The following is a 16,639-nucleotide window of genomic DNA, read 5'->3' as shown; positions in this document are numbered from 1 at the left end:
GCCCCAAAAAGCTTCATACAACCTTCACGCTTATTGAAGGTGGAATTTTTTCAATTGCTTCGATTTTTTCTTTGTCCACCTTCGACCCATCCTGGGAAACCTTGTGTCCCAACACTATGCCCTCCTTCACCATGAAATGGCATTTTTCCCAATTAAGCACCAGATTCGTCTCTTCGCATCTCTTTAGTATATTCTCCAAGTTGGCTAGACAGACTTCATAGGTATTCCCATAAACAGAGAAGTCATCCATAAAGATTTCAACAGAGTCCTCGAGATAATCTGAAAAGATAGCCATCATGCACCTTTGGAACGTGCATGGCACATTACAGAGGCCAAATGGCATGCGACGAAAATCAAAGGTCCCATATAGGCAAATGAATGTGGTTTTGTCTTGGTCTTTTAGAGCTATGAGAATCTGGTTGTACCCGGCGTAACCATCCAGAAAGCAATAAAAGCCATTTCCAACTAGACAGTCTAGTATTTGATCAATGAACGGCAGAGGAAAATGATCTTTCTTTGTGGCCACGTTCAGCTTGCGGTAATCCATGCAAATGCGCCACCCAGAGCCGGTTCTTTGCGGTATTAATTCATTTTTTTCATTCGGGACTACCGTCATGCTGCCCTTTTTCGGCACACATTGCATGGGGCTGACCCAGTGCTATCTGCTATAGGATAGATAATGCCCGCATCTAACCATTTAATGATTTCTTTTTTTACGACCTCTTTCATTGCAGGGTTGAGTCTGCATTGATGTTCGATCATTGCCTTGTGGTTCTCTTCAAGACGAATGCAGTGCATACAGTACGCTGGGCTAATTCCTCTAATATCAGCGAGCATCCAGCCAATTGCTCGTACATGCTTCCTTAGAATTCTCATCAACGCATTCTCTTAGTCTTCGTTGAGCTTAGAAGAAATGATAACTGGCAGCTTCTCATTCTACCCCAAAAATGCGTACGTTAAATGGGTCGGTAGGGTCTTTAACTCCAGTATTGGTGGTTCTACTAGGGATGGTTACATTGTTTTTATTTCTTCTTTTTCTATTGACTTTTCTTCTTGATTTACAATCATTTCTTCTTCCTTGTTTTTTTTGTCATGATCGCATTACAGGCAGCAACGGATGCGATAGCATCCTCTTCTTCATTCTCTTCATCAAACTTTTCTTCTTCAATCGAATTCTGGTCATCATCTGAGTCATGCAGGTCTTCTTCATCCAAAAACTTCATGGCACGAATTATATTAAACCTGAGCTTCTGTTCGTTGATACTCAAGGTGATTTCCCCTCTATGCACATCAATCTGAGCACGACCTATTGATAAAAGTGGTCGCCCCAGAATGATGGGCACATCTTTGTCGGCCTCATAATCTAAAATGATGAAGTCGGCTGGTAGGATAAATTTGTCAATGGTTATCAGCACGTCCTTCCCCTTTCCTTCTGGATGAACCAAAGACCTATCGACTAGTTGGAGAGTCACTGTTGTGGGCACAAGTTGCCCCACATTCAGCTGCATAAAGATTGACAAAGGCATCAAATTTATGCTAGCTCCCAGGTCACACAAGGCTTGCCCGATGGAGCAGGGTATAGTAAAGCTCCCAGGATCGCTCATCTTCAGTGGAATGATTGATTTTGAACTTTGAGTTAGTGCCATCGTGGCAAACTTACCAGCTTCCCTCTTCTTAGTTATCATATCCTTCATAAACTTTGCATAGGCAGACATTTCCTCAATCGCTTCACTGAAAGGAATATTAATATGTAATTGCTTTAATATAGACAGAAAGCGTTGGTACTGCACCTCTTCATTCTTTTTCTTCCTTAGTCTCTGCGGGAAAGGGGGTAACTGCACTTTTATGGTTCTCGTCTCAGTTGCCTTTGAGGTTGACGCAATCTCTGGTTCTACTGCTTCTTTTTCTCTTTCTTCTTTTTGCGTTACCGCAACTTCAAATTCTTCCGCAATGGGAGCTGTCCGACTAAGCTCCTTCTTTTCTCCCTTCACAATCTTCCCACTTCGCAATCTCACAACCTGACATTGCTCTTACCTGATCCCCCAGGTTGCATGAAATTTCTATTGAACTCGGAAGAGCCCCTTACGGTCTATTCTTCAACTCATTCGCAATCTGGCCCATCTGTAATTCTAGATTGCGGATGGACGTAGCCTGACTTTGAAGCACAGTTTTGTTTTTCTCTATGTATTGCTTCGATAGGCTTTCTAAAGAAGAGGATTGCGGTGGTTGTGAGCTACTTGCTTGATTGCTCGTTTGTAGGTATTCAAAAAGAGATTATTTTTCACGAAGTAAACGGATTGTGGGTTTTACGGGCAATGGATTTTACGGTATTTTGACTAATTGCGTTGATTTGCCTATTTTGCGGTGTTGGGCTGCTGATCGCAATTCCCTAGATTAAGTTCTTCATTGCGGTCATTTGATTTTGTAGTGAAGCAATAGCATCATTACTTGCGTCATTGTCTTTGATTCTCAATGTCTGAACACTCTTCTCAAATCTTCGTCGTTCTTAGAGATGCGATCTAAGATATTCTTCGCCTCGTCATACATTTTGTCAAGCAGACCACCAGCGGCTACCGCATTGGCAACGGTCTATGAAGCGGGATTCAAACCATGATAAAAAGTTTCCATTTGAAGGCAGTCTGGCAAACCATTTTGTGGACAATCCCTGACCAACCTTTTAAACCTCACCCAGGCATCGCTGAGTGATTCATCCATGTCTTGTTCAAAATTTGTAATAAGTTTCCTTCGTCTGGCATTCTCAATAGGTGGAAAGTATTTCTTCATAAACCTCTCCACAACCTGTTCCCAAGAAGCGATCTCTCCTGGCTCGAGAGAATATGCCCATTTCCTAGCCTAATCACAAAGAGAAAATGGGAACAAAGTTAGTCAAACTTCTTCGACAGAGATGTTCGGGAACACAAAAGTATTACAGATTTCAATAAAGCTTCGGAGGTGGGCGTGTGGGTCCTTGCCATACCTTCCTTTGAATTTTCCTGCAGTCTGAATCATCTATAGCATCACCGGCTTCATTTCGAATCGGTTTCCGTCGAGGGTAGGCCTCATGATTCCTGGAGAGAAATCATAGAGCTTTGGTGATGCATAGTCCCTAATAGGTCTATTGCGATCGTTTGCTAGCAGGATTGGATTCGCCATGACATTGTTATCATTTGGTGCTCCATTTCTAGGCTGCTCTACCATCTCTTCTTATCTAATTGTGGTTGCTGTTGGCGGTTTCTTAGTGTCCGTCTAAACGTTCTCTTAATCTCCGAGTCGTAATTCGCCAGAGATTGAGAGTCTGCAAAGAAATCAAAAAATTACCGTTAGCACACTATTTTGTCGAAGTCCTCGGCAATGGCGCCAAAAACATGATGCTTGGTTTTATGAAGTGAATTATGGATGATATGCGATGGTGAAATTTCATTGAGCACTCAAGTTTCCTCAGCGGAATCCAAGTGTAAATTCCACTGAGTTTCCTGGTAAGTCCATGGTCGAACTCAGGTACTTTTGAAAATAGGTTGCATTGGTAATTTTTATGCAAACTTTAAGGTAACCGGATAAATAAATAAATTGTTGGGATTGTTGTTTGTGTTAATGAAAAATAAACAAATGCAGCGGAGTTTGAAAAGAGTTGATTAAATGGGAAATGCGATGAGTATGTGGTGAACGGGTTGAGAAAAGTTTCGGCTAACCCTTCCTAGGATGCGTTCATGCTATGCGATCATGCAACATGCATACATCAGTAAACCACCTCTCGGTGCGAATGGCACGACTTCTAAAGCTAGAATGCATGCGATATATGCGCTAAGTCTATAGGACCTACACATAAGCCTCTATTCTTATTTATGCTATGACAAAATGACACACACACAAATAAGGCGACCACATAATATCATTCCCATCTCTAGGATGTATGCGATGCAGGTTAACAAGCAGAGCTTATCTCTAAGTCCCTATCTCTTGTTTATGCAGTTTTAATCTTGCTCTCTCGAGTCCAGATTCTAACCTAGCTCTCTCGAGTCATTAGGTTCTTTCTTTAGACTCTCTCTCGAGTAGCTCTAAAGGGTATTTGGACAACATAAAATAAGACAATCGCAAGCAATGAACTTCTTGGGTCATGTTAGCTTAGTTCTTCTCAACCCATTCAACTAGTTTGGCTACTCATGTGTGCTAAGAAAGTGAACAGATGTAGAAATAGAACTTCCATTGTATAAAGAGAAAGATGAAGTACAAAATAACAATGCAAGTATAGAATAATGGGCCTAGTAGCAATCTCTTGTTGCCCAGGCTTTTCCACTATTTTTCTACTCGTGCTCAAAAGATATTCTTGCTCTCGCGAGAGTCGGCTCGCTCTCTTCTTCTACACGTCAAGGTTCTCTCTCGAGTTTCCCTGAGCGATCTCTGATGTCACCACTCTTCTTTTGCTCTGCCTTAAAACGAAAGGAAAACTATGAACAAAGACGAGCTAAGCTCTCAAATTCGTAAATTGGTGAACTGATTAACTAATCAACTGATCAACCTATTTTCTGAAGGATGCCCTTGGTATTTATAGATCATCCAGGGTGAAAGGTGGCTTCTCTCTCATGATTATACAGATGGGACAACTTTAATTCCTGACTGATGCGCTGAATATTTATCACCAAAAAGATAAATGTACTTGTGATCGTTATCGACTGTCAACTTAATTCGGATTCGACTGTCATCATTTTTCTGTCCCATCGCGATTAATTAGCCTTTCACCCAGATGCGCCCACCATGTTGTACTGACCAAGTTGTGGCAATCCTTTTCAGGCGAATATTTACGGACACGATCACCATAAAGTCTTGCGGTAATGCTGCGCTAGACCAATGATTTCCTATGATCACAATTTCCGCCGTCATCGCATATTCTGCACAAAAATACGAAAATCAACTATTCTAATGCGATGAACGCATGAAACCGCAATATAATAAACTTACTGCTTTTTGGATGCAATTTAACATGTTTTATCAACGCAAGCCAACATTGTTTAAGAACTTAGCACTTTGATAACGTGCATTTCTGCCCGTTATCAGGAATCCATCTCATTTTCTCAACCTCTTGAAGAGTCTTATGACATTGTTCCTTAGACAAAATAATTTCATGCCTGAAAGGTAATAAACCCTTCTTGGAATTGTGCATCGAATATCTAACAAGCATCTTGTCAATATACGATGAGTTGGACAATGCCAAACTTTTGTTCTTTCGATCCCTTATGATCTGGATCCCTAGAACAAACTATGCCTCTCCCAAATCTTTCATTTGAAATTGTGCAGCTAGTCATTTCTTAACGTCAGACAAAAAACCTACATCATTCCCAATGAGTAGGATATCATCCACATACAGTAGGAGGAAAGCTACTGAGTTATTGATGATTTTCTTGTAAACACAGGGCTCATCAACATTCTGATCAAAGCCATAAGATTTCATCAAATCTTATATTCCAAGATTGAGAAGCTTGTTTCAGTCCATAAATGGACTGATTAAACTTGCAAACCATTTGCTCTTGATCTTCTTCATTAAATCCTTCTGGTTGAACTATGTAGATGGTCTCCTCAAGATTATCATTCAGAAAGGTAGTCTTGACGTCCATTTGCCATATCTCATAGTCATAATATGTGGCTATGGATAGAAGAATCCTGATAGACTTTAGCATGACAACAGGTGAGAAAGTTTCTTCATAGTCCACTCCCTCAACCTGGGTATAACCCTTTGCCATCTACACCTCTTTTCCTCTTGTAGATCCATTTACAACCTATAGGTTTTACTCCATCAGGTTGATTTACAAGCTCCCAGACATAATTGAAGTACATAGACTCCATTTTTAGATTCATGGCTTTAATTCACTCATCTTTGTCAACATCTTCCATTGCTTGCTTATAAGATAATGGATCTTTAGCACCATCACCAAATATGATGTTTTGGGCTTCTGTTAAACCCATGTAGCATGCAGGTGGGTTCACAACCCTCCCACTACATCGAGACAATCTCAACTTTTGAGATGGTTGACTAGATGAACTAACATCGACAACTCTTATTGATCTATCAGCCTATTCAACAACTCTTCTTGAAGTCTCAACAGTCTCATTATAAATCTCATTTAAAACAAGTTTTCTTCATGGCTTATGATCCCTAATATGGTCTTCTTCCAAGAAGGTAGCGTTTGTCGATACAAACGCATTATTCTCACTTGGATCATAGAAGTATCCACCTCTCGTTTCTTTGGGGTAACCTACAAATAGGCACACTTTTGAATGAGGTTCCAAATTTTACGACCTCTCCATAACTCAAAAGGTGTTTCAAAAACACTCTTTGAGGGAACATTGTTCAAAATGTAAACTTCAGTCTTTACTGCATATCCCTAAAACGAGTTTGGAAGTTGAGCGTAACTCATCATAGACTGAACCATGTTCAACAGGGTTCTATTTCTCCTTTCTGATACACCATTCAGCTGAGATGTACCTGAGGTTGAGAGTTGGGACGTGATTCCATGTTCTATCATATAGTTATGGAATCCTAATTCTATATGCTGTCCACCACGATCAGATCATAGTGTTTTTATCTTCGTACCTAACAAGTTTTCAACTTCAGTCTTATACTCCTTAAACTTTTCAAGAGCTTCGAACTTATGTTACATTAGGTATAGATAACTAAATCTAGAATAATCATATATGAAAGAGATGAAATATTCATGCCTACCTCGTGCTCTTACATTAGGTATAGATACCCACTTCGTCGGACCACAGAAGTCTGAATGTATAAGTTCCAAAGTTTCCTTGGCTCTATATCATTTTCCAATAAAAGGTCGTTTGGTCATTTTGCCTTTAAGGCATGATTCACATACTGGCAAAGAGTTTTCTTCTAAACTATTTAGAAGTCCACTTTTCACCAACTTCTCAATCCTATTGAGATTGATGTGATCTAACCTTAGATGCCAAAGATGGGCATTTTCTTTAGGAGAAACTCCTTTTATAGTTGTTGTTGTTTTGAACATTTCAGTATTGAGCACGACTTTTATGACTAACGGCCTTAGTACATAAAAGTTATTGTCGATTGACCAAAACCTATTTCCATTCCATTCTTAAAAATAAACTTTATTCTCAAAGAAGGAAATGGAATAATTTTGTTCAATCAGACAAGAAACTGAAATTAAGTTTGTCTTGATATGAGGAACTATATAAACGTTATCCAATAACAGATACCGTTTCTTGTCTAAAAATAACTTAAGCCTTCCTATAGCAACAGTTGAAACGACCTGACCAGTACCGACTCTAAGAGTCAACTCTCCAGCATCCAACTATTTCCAAGAACTAAATCAATGATAGGAAGAACACATGTGGTTAGTAGCCTTTGAATCAATTATTCAGGCAGAATCATCATTCTCTACTAAGCACATCTCCAAGAAAAATAAATCACATTTATCGTCTTTGGAGTTCTTCCTTTTCTAGAGAATAGTGGGCAGTATCAGAACCCTTATTATAAACTCCAAGTTTCATCTCAGAGGACAATCCTAGTTGATGAACTTCATCAAAGTTAGCAACAATTTCTTTCTCTGTTAGTGCCTTGACATTCAATACGGACTGGAGATTATCTTGGGAACTGACACCACTGGTTTCATTGTCATCAATCCCACTTTGCTTGAATAGTGAGAACTTACGTTCAAACAATTCCTGCAATGATTCTGTGATCTCATGTGCAATGACCATGTTTTCTAACCTTTTGGCCAATGCATCAGGTATACTTGCCAAAATGTGAAGTCGGGCCTTCGAATTAGCCATCATCCATACCTCATATGCATTACGAACATTTCTGGTGCATCAGAGGTTGAGACTTGAGGGAAATGACAACTTCGAGGTCGTTTACCATGAAAAATGTTTTAATAGATTCTTTCCACGTCATGTAATTAAAATCGGTCAAAGAAGAAAAGGCAACTAACGAAAAATCAATCATTGACATTTTACTAAAAGAAATCAGATATGTTGATCTACGTTAGATTTTAGCATAATCTTTTCAAGAAATCCAATCAGGTTTAGCAAAACTCTAAATGAACCTCTTATTAGATCTAGTTTTACAATGACGCTTCAGTGATTTAGGAAAAAAACCACCGAAGGGTAGTCAATTTCTCCCTTCACTGAATTGAGACATTCTCAACTAATCATTACACAAGAATAACTCTTATTCCTATAATGATTAGTCATCATTGATTTTGTCAAGAAATCATTAACTTGCTTCAAAATTTCTCATAAGTGTGACCCTTCATTTTAGATCCTAGAGTTTCGCCCCAATTAGACAACTAAAGGGAAAAACCGATTGGGGCAAAAACTAAAGCAACCCTATCAATTTCTAGAGTTCGCCTTGATATTGACCAACTGCACAAACCATCTAAAGGGGATTCTCTCAGGGCGCCTTGAGGCCATGCAAGAAGGTCTCATGGTGGAAACCAATGAAAAAGACCGCAGGACATGTTGACACACATCCTTCTCCCACTTACTATAAATACTCTCTCCATGCACCTTGATATTGACCCATGCAAACACCATCCGAAAGGGGATGCTCCTAGGGCACCACGAGGCCAAGCATGAATCTCACGGTATGAATATTAAGGGAGAAACGTGAGTGGAAAAATGACATATCATATATATCTTTTCCTCCCACTGAGTATTTTAACAACCTAGGGTTTAATTTACTTAGGAAAAATACTGCTAATTATTTTTACTAAGTGATTGTTTATGTTTGCCCAAAAGAAACACTTACTTTGCAAAGTTAAACAATTTTGATTAACATTCATTAAACACTTTAACAAATATTAATCAACAATTGCATGCTTGTAGCAAATCTATCTAATTCACCTTTCCAGGTAGGTACCCAAGTAAGGGTGTTGCATTTTCTTCAGCTTAAATACCCCAGTCTGACCAGAACCCACCTTAGACAAAAGGTGTGCGTGTAGAAAACCACCGAGAGGTGTGCATTGTGCGAGTATAGTGGGTCAATCCTGTTTGCTTAGTATAAGGCTCTCGCAATGCTTGTCTATGAGCGAAGTAGCTATAACCAACTGCCCGAGAGGGTAAGTAATGGAACTCACTAAGCGAAGTAGGCAGTGTTTCTAGAGATAGGAATAACCTTATGCTCAACACAACCATGCGTTATAGAGATATAAAACATGTGGCTGACTATCGAGAGGTGTGCAATGCGCGAATGTGACGAGTTGGGATTACCTTTGCGACCAAACTTAAGGACTTCGTGATATCTCCTCCACAACCCTACTTCTCCATGCATCTCATTACGCGTTAACAGTTGTCGCATCTCTACCGATTCTCATAGTCAAACTTCAATTGTTTAGTCTGTTTAGCTAGGAGTCGGAGTAGCGCATAGTTAATTAGCACTAAAAATCCCCACTAACCCCATATCATGTGTTAACTTGCGTCAAAATTTTGTAGTTGTCGCAGGAATCGATCGTATGTGTCGATCCTAAACTATCGCAAAGTTGATCGCATGCGTTGATCTCAATGAAGAAAAGTTGGTCGCATGAAATGTTGCAACTCAGAGTGATAGCCATGATAGAAGGTATGATCGCAAAGAGTAGGTGGGATTCGTTGAACCTGCAGAAGAAGCGAGTATGAACACATACCTCAAAAGTATCAAAGAGATAAGATCATGATGACATTCTCACCTACCGCGTCAGTAATGGCAGTGATTGAGAGCGAGATTATCAAAGTTGTCAGCATTTGGCTCTATAAATAGAGCCTTGGAGTCCAAGATCAAGCATCCAGGACTTTTTCCTTGGGTAGATTCCTGTGATCACAGACAAGAGCATGAGCAAGAAATTCTTTGAGAGTTCTTCACTTCCACAACTTCCTCTAATTGATGACTGGATCTTTGTTGGAGATAGATCTCGAGCGGGACTACTCCATTGCCCATCCATTGCACCATCGATAGCCTTGACACACACCTGATGGAAGCAAAAGATTGCCTACATCTAGTCGTCGATCTCTCTTCTCACCTCTGTATTGTATTACATTTTGGCTGTAGACATTAGTACATCTTGTAATCAATGCATCTCTTTAGTTCCTTCAATATCATTTACATCATATTCTTGTACTCCATCTTTTACTCTCACCGCCATAAGTTAAGTACAGATTGCAAGAGTTATCACATACTCAATCATGCGACATATAGATATGACGCATGTAGCAAACCATCAAGAGGTGTACGTTGCGCGAGTATAGTAAGTCAATCTTGTTTGCTTAGTTTGAGATTATCGTAATGCTTGTCTATGAACGGAGTAGCTATAACCAATTGCTCAAGAGGGTAAGTAGTGGAACTCACTAAGTGAAGTAAGCAGTGTTCTTAGAGATAGAAATAACCTTATGCTCAATGCAACCATGCGTTATAGAGATATAAAGCATGTGGCTGACCACCGAGAGGTGTGCAATGTGCGAGTGTGGTGAGCTGGGATTGCCCTTGTGACTAAACTTAAGGACTTGGTGATATCTCCCCCATAACTTTACCTCTCCATGCATCTCATTACTGTTAACTGTTGTCGCATCTCTATCGATTCTCATAGTCAAACTTCAATTGTTCAGTCTGTTTAGCTAGGAGTATGAGTAGTGCATAGTTAATCAACTTCTTTCTTTTTATTTTTATTCTCTGCCTTAAACACATTACTTTACATTCATCTTTTAGTTTCAAGCCCCCATATTCGAACTCGAATCATCTCGAGAAATTTACGATCTCGTTATACTTATCGAGAGAGCAAGAAAACTTGGACAGGAACGCTTGATCATCGTATACATGATTAACACATACCGTATACTCTTTAGACCAAAGCATGATCATTGCATGACCATCAATGCATATTGATTAATGCAAACAAAATTATATTCCCAACAGTGACCAAGGGTTCAACGGAGTGTGGTTCTACCGGACGCACGACATGAGGTGGAGCAATCTGATGATGCTAAAAAATTGGGTCTTGTGTCAGGATGATTAGGGTGATGGTTGGGATGACGGGTGTAGAAGTAGGTTGTTTGTATGGTTTCACGATAGGTTTTGTGGTTGATGCCTTCGACGTAGGCTGCCACATTAGCTTGGAAGAGGTTGAGGACTTGGGATTTTTAAGGGTTTTGGGAGACCGTGGGTTTAGGTTTCGAAGAGGCTCAGGTAGATGAGGAGGGTTTGGCTGGTGCCAATTTTTTAGGAATTTGGTCATTGGAGGTTGAAGTTTTGAATGGGCTTTTTTTAATGGATGTCATCTAACATTGTTCCAACGAGGAAGCCGTGAATGATTTTTAAAGTTTGGTCACAACAATTGGGGAATTTTGAATGAAAGGGAGTGCTCGAGAGCTTTAGTTAGAAAATGGGAAGTAGAAGAAAAAGAAGAAGTGGAAGAAGCTTCGCTTAAATAGATAAACGCGAGGAGAGAGAAAGAGAGAGAAAGTGGCAATGCGTAACATTCACACGTGCCCCCAAGACAGTGCATTAAGAGATGTGCATGGGATAGTGCACCACTCGTTTGGTGTATTCTCCCAATATAATGGTTAGTTCTTCTCCAAAGCATAGCTATGCGTTGGTTCTCAATACTTAAGCATTAATCGTGTTTTTTATTGTCTTTTCAAGCATACAAAGTAATTCCATCTCAAAATCACAAAATCATTCTCCAAACCAAACAAGTGAACAAACTAAAGAAGTAAGGAAAGCAGTACAAAGAAAGAAAAATGTGATTTTCCGTTTCTGGCACAAGAACAACTTTGACGCGAGCATCAAGCAGACTCATATAAGTCAATGGAAGTTTTTCTTCGCTCGTCTTCTCCTTCAAATTAGGGTTTTACTCTTTGTCCATTGACTTTGAAGGGGTTTGATCCATGTTTTCTAGTTATCTCAATCACCCCATGAGGAAAGATTTCTTTTATGATGAAAGGTCCAGACCAACAAGATTTCAACTTTCCTTGAAACAAGCATAGATGCGAATTAAATAACAAGACTTTTTGTCCAACAAATAGAATTTCTTACAGATGCATTGGTCATGCCAATGCTTAGTCTTCTCTCTATAGATCTTCACATTTTCATACGCGTTGAGTCTCCATTATTCTAGCTCATTCAGTTGTACTTTCTTAGCATTTTCTATTGTGTCCAAATCTAAGTTGAGCTTTTTGACTGTCCAAAATGCTTTATGTGCGGCAGGTGATAGACTTTCCCAAACACGAGGTCATATGGAGACATTTCAATAGGCGTTGTATATGTAGTACAATATTCCCAAAGTGTTTCATCTAATCGCAATGCCCATTCTTTCCTCGACGCATTGACAACTTTCTCTAAGATGGACTTGATCTCCCTATTTGAGATTTCTGTTTGGCCATTCATCTGGAGGTGGAAGGCAGTGGCTACCTTATGCTTGACATTGTACTTAGCAAGAAATTTAGAAATAAAGCGATTAATAAAGTGCATACTTTCATTGATGGTCAACACCTTGGGCATTCCAAAACATGTGAGGATATTCTTGATTAATAATTTTCATACGGTCACCGCATCATTCTTGGCATAGGTCGCCACTTCAACCCACTGGGACACATAATCATTTGCTACTAAAATATATTGTTGCCCACAGGAAGAAGGAAATGATCCCATAAAGTCAATGCCTCAAACGTCAAAAAGTTCTACCTCGAGTATATTGTTCAAGAGCATTTCATTTCTAGTTGGTATATTACCCATGCGTTGGCACCAGTGACATTTAAACACAGTCTCTTGCACCTTTAAATAAGGTCAGCCAGAAGTACCCGCTTTGAAAGACTTTGGCCACAGTCCTATGACATCTAAAATGGCCACCATGGAGAATCGTAGCACTCTGAAAGTATGTGTTGCATTTCTACCTCTGGAATACACCGATGCATGATTAGATTAGGACCTTATTTGTAGAGGAATGGCTCATCAAAGAAATAAAAATTGCTATCATATGTTAGTCAACGATGACCTAAATATTGAAATGTTCAAAACTACAACAACACAAAGTAAAACACAAAAGGTTTCTCTTAAGGAAAATACTCATCTTTTGCATCTAGGTCACATAAATCTCAATAGAACTGAGAGATTGGTCAAGAATGTACTTCTAAGTGAGATAGAATAAATTTTTTTACCTTTATGTGACTCATGCCTTGAATGTAAAAGAACTAAAATATCTTTTACTAGAAAATGTTATAGCATCAAAGAGCCTATATATCTTGTACATTCAGACCTTTGTGGTCCGATGAACATTAAAAAAAAGGAAGGTCTAAATATTTCATCACTTTTGTTGATGATTATTCGAGGTATGTATATGTTTACCTAATGCAACGAAAGCATGAAACACTTGAAAAGTTTAAGGAGTACATGGCTAATGTTGAGAATTTTTTAGGTAAAACTATTAAAAACACTTTAATCAAATCGAGGTGGATAGTATATGGATTTGAGATTTCAAGACTATTTGATAGAACATAGAATCACATCCCAACTCTTAGCACCTGGTACACATCAACCAAATGGGGCATCAAAAAGAGGAAAAACAAAACCTTATTAGACATGGTTCAATTGATGATGAGTTATGTTTCATTACCTAACTCATTCTAGGGATATGTAGTGGAGACTGCAGTTTATCTTTTGAACCAAGTTCTATCAAAAGGTGTTTTTGAAATACCTTTTGAGCTATGGAGAGGTTGTAGAATCATTTTATGAAACCTCAATATTTGAGGATCTCCAACATATATATTGGTGACTAACCCAAAGAAACTAGAACCACATTCAAAATTGTGTCTATTTGTACACTATTCTAGAGAAAAGATAGATGATTTCTTTTGTGACGCAAAAGATAATAAAGTGTTTGTATTGACAAATGATTCTTAGAAGAGGATCACATTAGGGAGCATAAACCACACAGTAAAATCGTGTTAAATGTGAAATCCAACAAAATTACTAAAACATCAAAAAGAGTTGTTGATGTTGGCACATCTAGTCAAGCACATCCTTCTCAAGAGTTAAGAGTGCCTCGACATAGTGGAAGGGATAACCCAACCTACTCACTATATGGGTTTAACAGAAGCCCACACTGTCATACAAGATGATGACGTTAAGGATCCATTTACTTATAATCAAGCAATGGGTGTTGTGGACAAAGATGAGTGGGTTAGAGCCATGAATCTGAAAATAGAGTCAATGTACATGAATTCAGTCTCGAATCTTGTAGATTAACCTTACAGGGTAAAACCTATAGCTTGCAAATAGTTTTACAAGAGAAAAAAGGGTGTAGATGGAAGGTGCAAACCTTTAATGCTAAATTAGTGGCAAATTGTTATACTCAAGTAGAGGGTGTAGACTATGATATAACTTTCTTGCTTGATGCAATGTTGAAGCCTCTCCATATTCTTTGTCCATTGCACATATTATATTATGAGATATGGCAAATGGACGTCAAGACTACCTTTTTTAATGGTATCTTAATGCGAATATCTCCATCAAGCAACCAATAACATTCATTAAACAAGGTAAAGAGTAAAGGGTTTGCAAACTATCGGTCTATCTATGGATTAAAACATGCATCTCGATCTTGGAATATAAGATTTGATACTATGGTCAAGTCTTATGACTTTGGCTAGAATATTGATGAGCTTTGAGTCTACAAGAAGATCATCAATAGTTAAGTAGCTTTCCTAGTTTCGTATGTGGATGATATCCTACTCATTTTGACTGATGTAAAGAACTTGTTGGCTACTCAATTCCTATATGAAAGATTTGGGTAATATTTGTTCAAAGTCACCTGTTATGATAGCTCTTATCTCAACCCTTATATTCAAAGATGTAATTGTTTAGTTCATTTGTCAAATGAACATATACAATTATGCAAACTCTTTTTATTTGATCTTTGAAAGTTGAACTCTTTTTATTTGTGTAGAGGCATTTCCTTAAATTATTTTCATAAAAGAGTCTAAGTATTCATTCTACATATCTCATATGCAATAATAAACCAATGCATAAAGACTGCACTATGACAATGAGGGAGAAAATTGACCCACGGTCTAATTTCTCTTAATAGGTTGACCCTTTGGCACGAGTCTCATTTGAAGATCAATATTTTCTTAGCTACACATACACGTCTCCTTTGTAGATCCTATCCATATCTTATGGGTTTTACCCCATCAAGAAAGTCTACAAATCCAGACTGAAGTATATAACTTAATTTTTCAACCTATATAACAATTTCAACTTCTATTAAGTCATTGTAAAGGTTGAGTTATCTCATACCTTTCCCACTACGATAAAACCTCATATTGTTTGACTAGGATACATTTGACATTAAAATGTGATTAAATGGTTAATAACATTTATTTACTATTTAATGGATTTACGTGAAACCGTAGTAAAGACTTGCAATATTTTATTCAAAATTTCTTATAAAATTAATATTTGTCATACAAAAACATTATTTTATTCAGGATTGCATAAAAGACCATTCCTTTTCTTCTAGAGGACAACCTACATATAGACATAGCTTTGAACATATATATTCCTTTTGGGTTTGTTTCAACATACCCAAGTTCTGAAATGTTGTAAACTAGTTTACTATATTTCCATAATCCAAAGATGGAATAATGTTCACGATGCAATTTATATTGCACATCCTAACTAAAGTATGGTAGTAATTTGTAACTGACTAATGATTTGACCATGTCTAACAAAGTAATTATCATTAATATGACCAATTCTAACAAGGTCATCTTTCTCCTTTTGAAGCAGTTTCACCCAAATTATATCTAAAGCTTAAAGTTGAGATATAATCTCATTTCCTATCAATTAGGCGTAGTACTTAATTTTATGTACTTTAATGATTTTATAATAATATGTATTGATAGACATGCCTAGTTGATTTGATTTCTAGCCTAACTTCTTTGAAATCTTCAAAGAAAAGAATTTAGTTGCATTAGATAAAGATACTCATATACTAAATATTCATCAATCAAATGGATGACATATTTATGATGTTTTTTTGGCTTTTACATTTACATGACTGCTTGGATCAAGATGTGTAAGTCCAAAGCGTTCTTTGGTTTTTAGCCTTATCTAATAAGGTTCAGTGACTATATAGCATGAAAGGCAAGATCTTCAAATAGGTAAAGTAATTTACCTCTAACCTTTAGACAATTACATGTACTAGTCATTCAATTAAAATTGATGATAATCAACTTTAATTGCCAAATACAAATATCTTTTAGGAAAAAAGTAATTTGTCTTTCTTATTCTGGATTCAATAATCGTAAATTTCTCAGTGTAGTATTTGTATCTATTAAACATTTTAACTCATACTAATTGTACTTATTTAAGGTGAACATATTTTCAAACAACTTTTGAAAATACAATTTATTACATGAAGCATCCATACCTTATGAATTAATTAGTAATAAGGTTTTTGAGAAATTGAATTTTTCTTATCATGATAAAAGCACCATTTTTAGCATAAGTAACAATTATGACATCTCATGTCTCCCATAACGCTAATTGAGATGGACTTCTCGATGCCAACATGTAGAAATCATTCTACATCATTAAGTATACTCCAAGAATTAAAATCTAATTGTAATGAAGAAAGAAAAACTGATAGTG

The 16,639-nt window shown here is 37.7% G+C and overlaps 1 non-coding gene across 1 annotated transcript; it reads left to right on the top strand.

Moving 5' to 3' along the window:
• Positions 1–2,644: 2,644 nt before the first annotated feature.
• Positions 2,645–2,751, top strand: LOC150037923 (small nucleolar RNA R71). The gene has a single exon (XR_016528039.1). It is a non-coding gene; the product is annotated as a small nucleolar RNA R71 (small nucleolar RNA).
• The last annotated feature ends 13,888 nt before the right edge of the window (positions 2,752–16,639 follow it).

This window comes from Benincasa hispida, chromosome 2, assembly GCF_027475165.1.
Source record: "Benincasa hispida cultivar pf3 chromosome 2, pf3_genome.v1.1, whole genome shotgun sequence".
Classification (NCBI taxonomy): Eukaryota; Viridiplantae; Streptophyta; class Magnoliopsida; order Cucurbitales; family Cucurbitaceae; genus Benincasa; species Benincasa hispida.
This window is presented reverse-complemented; position numbering and strand designations above follow the sequence as displayed.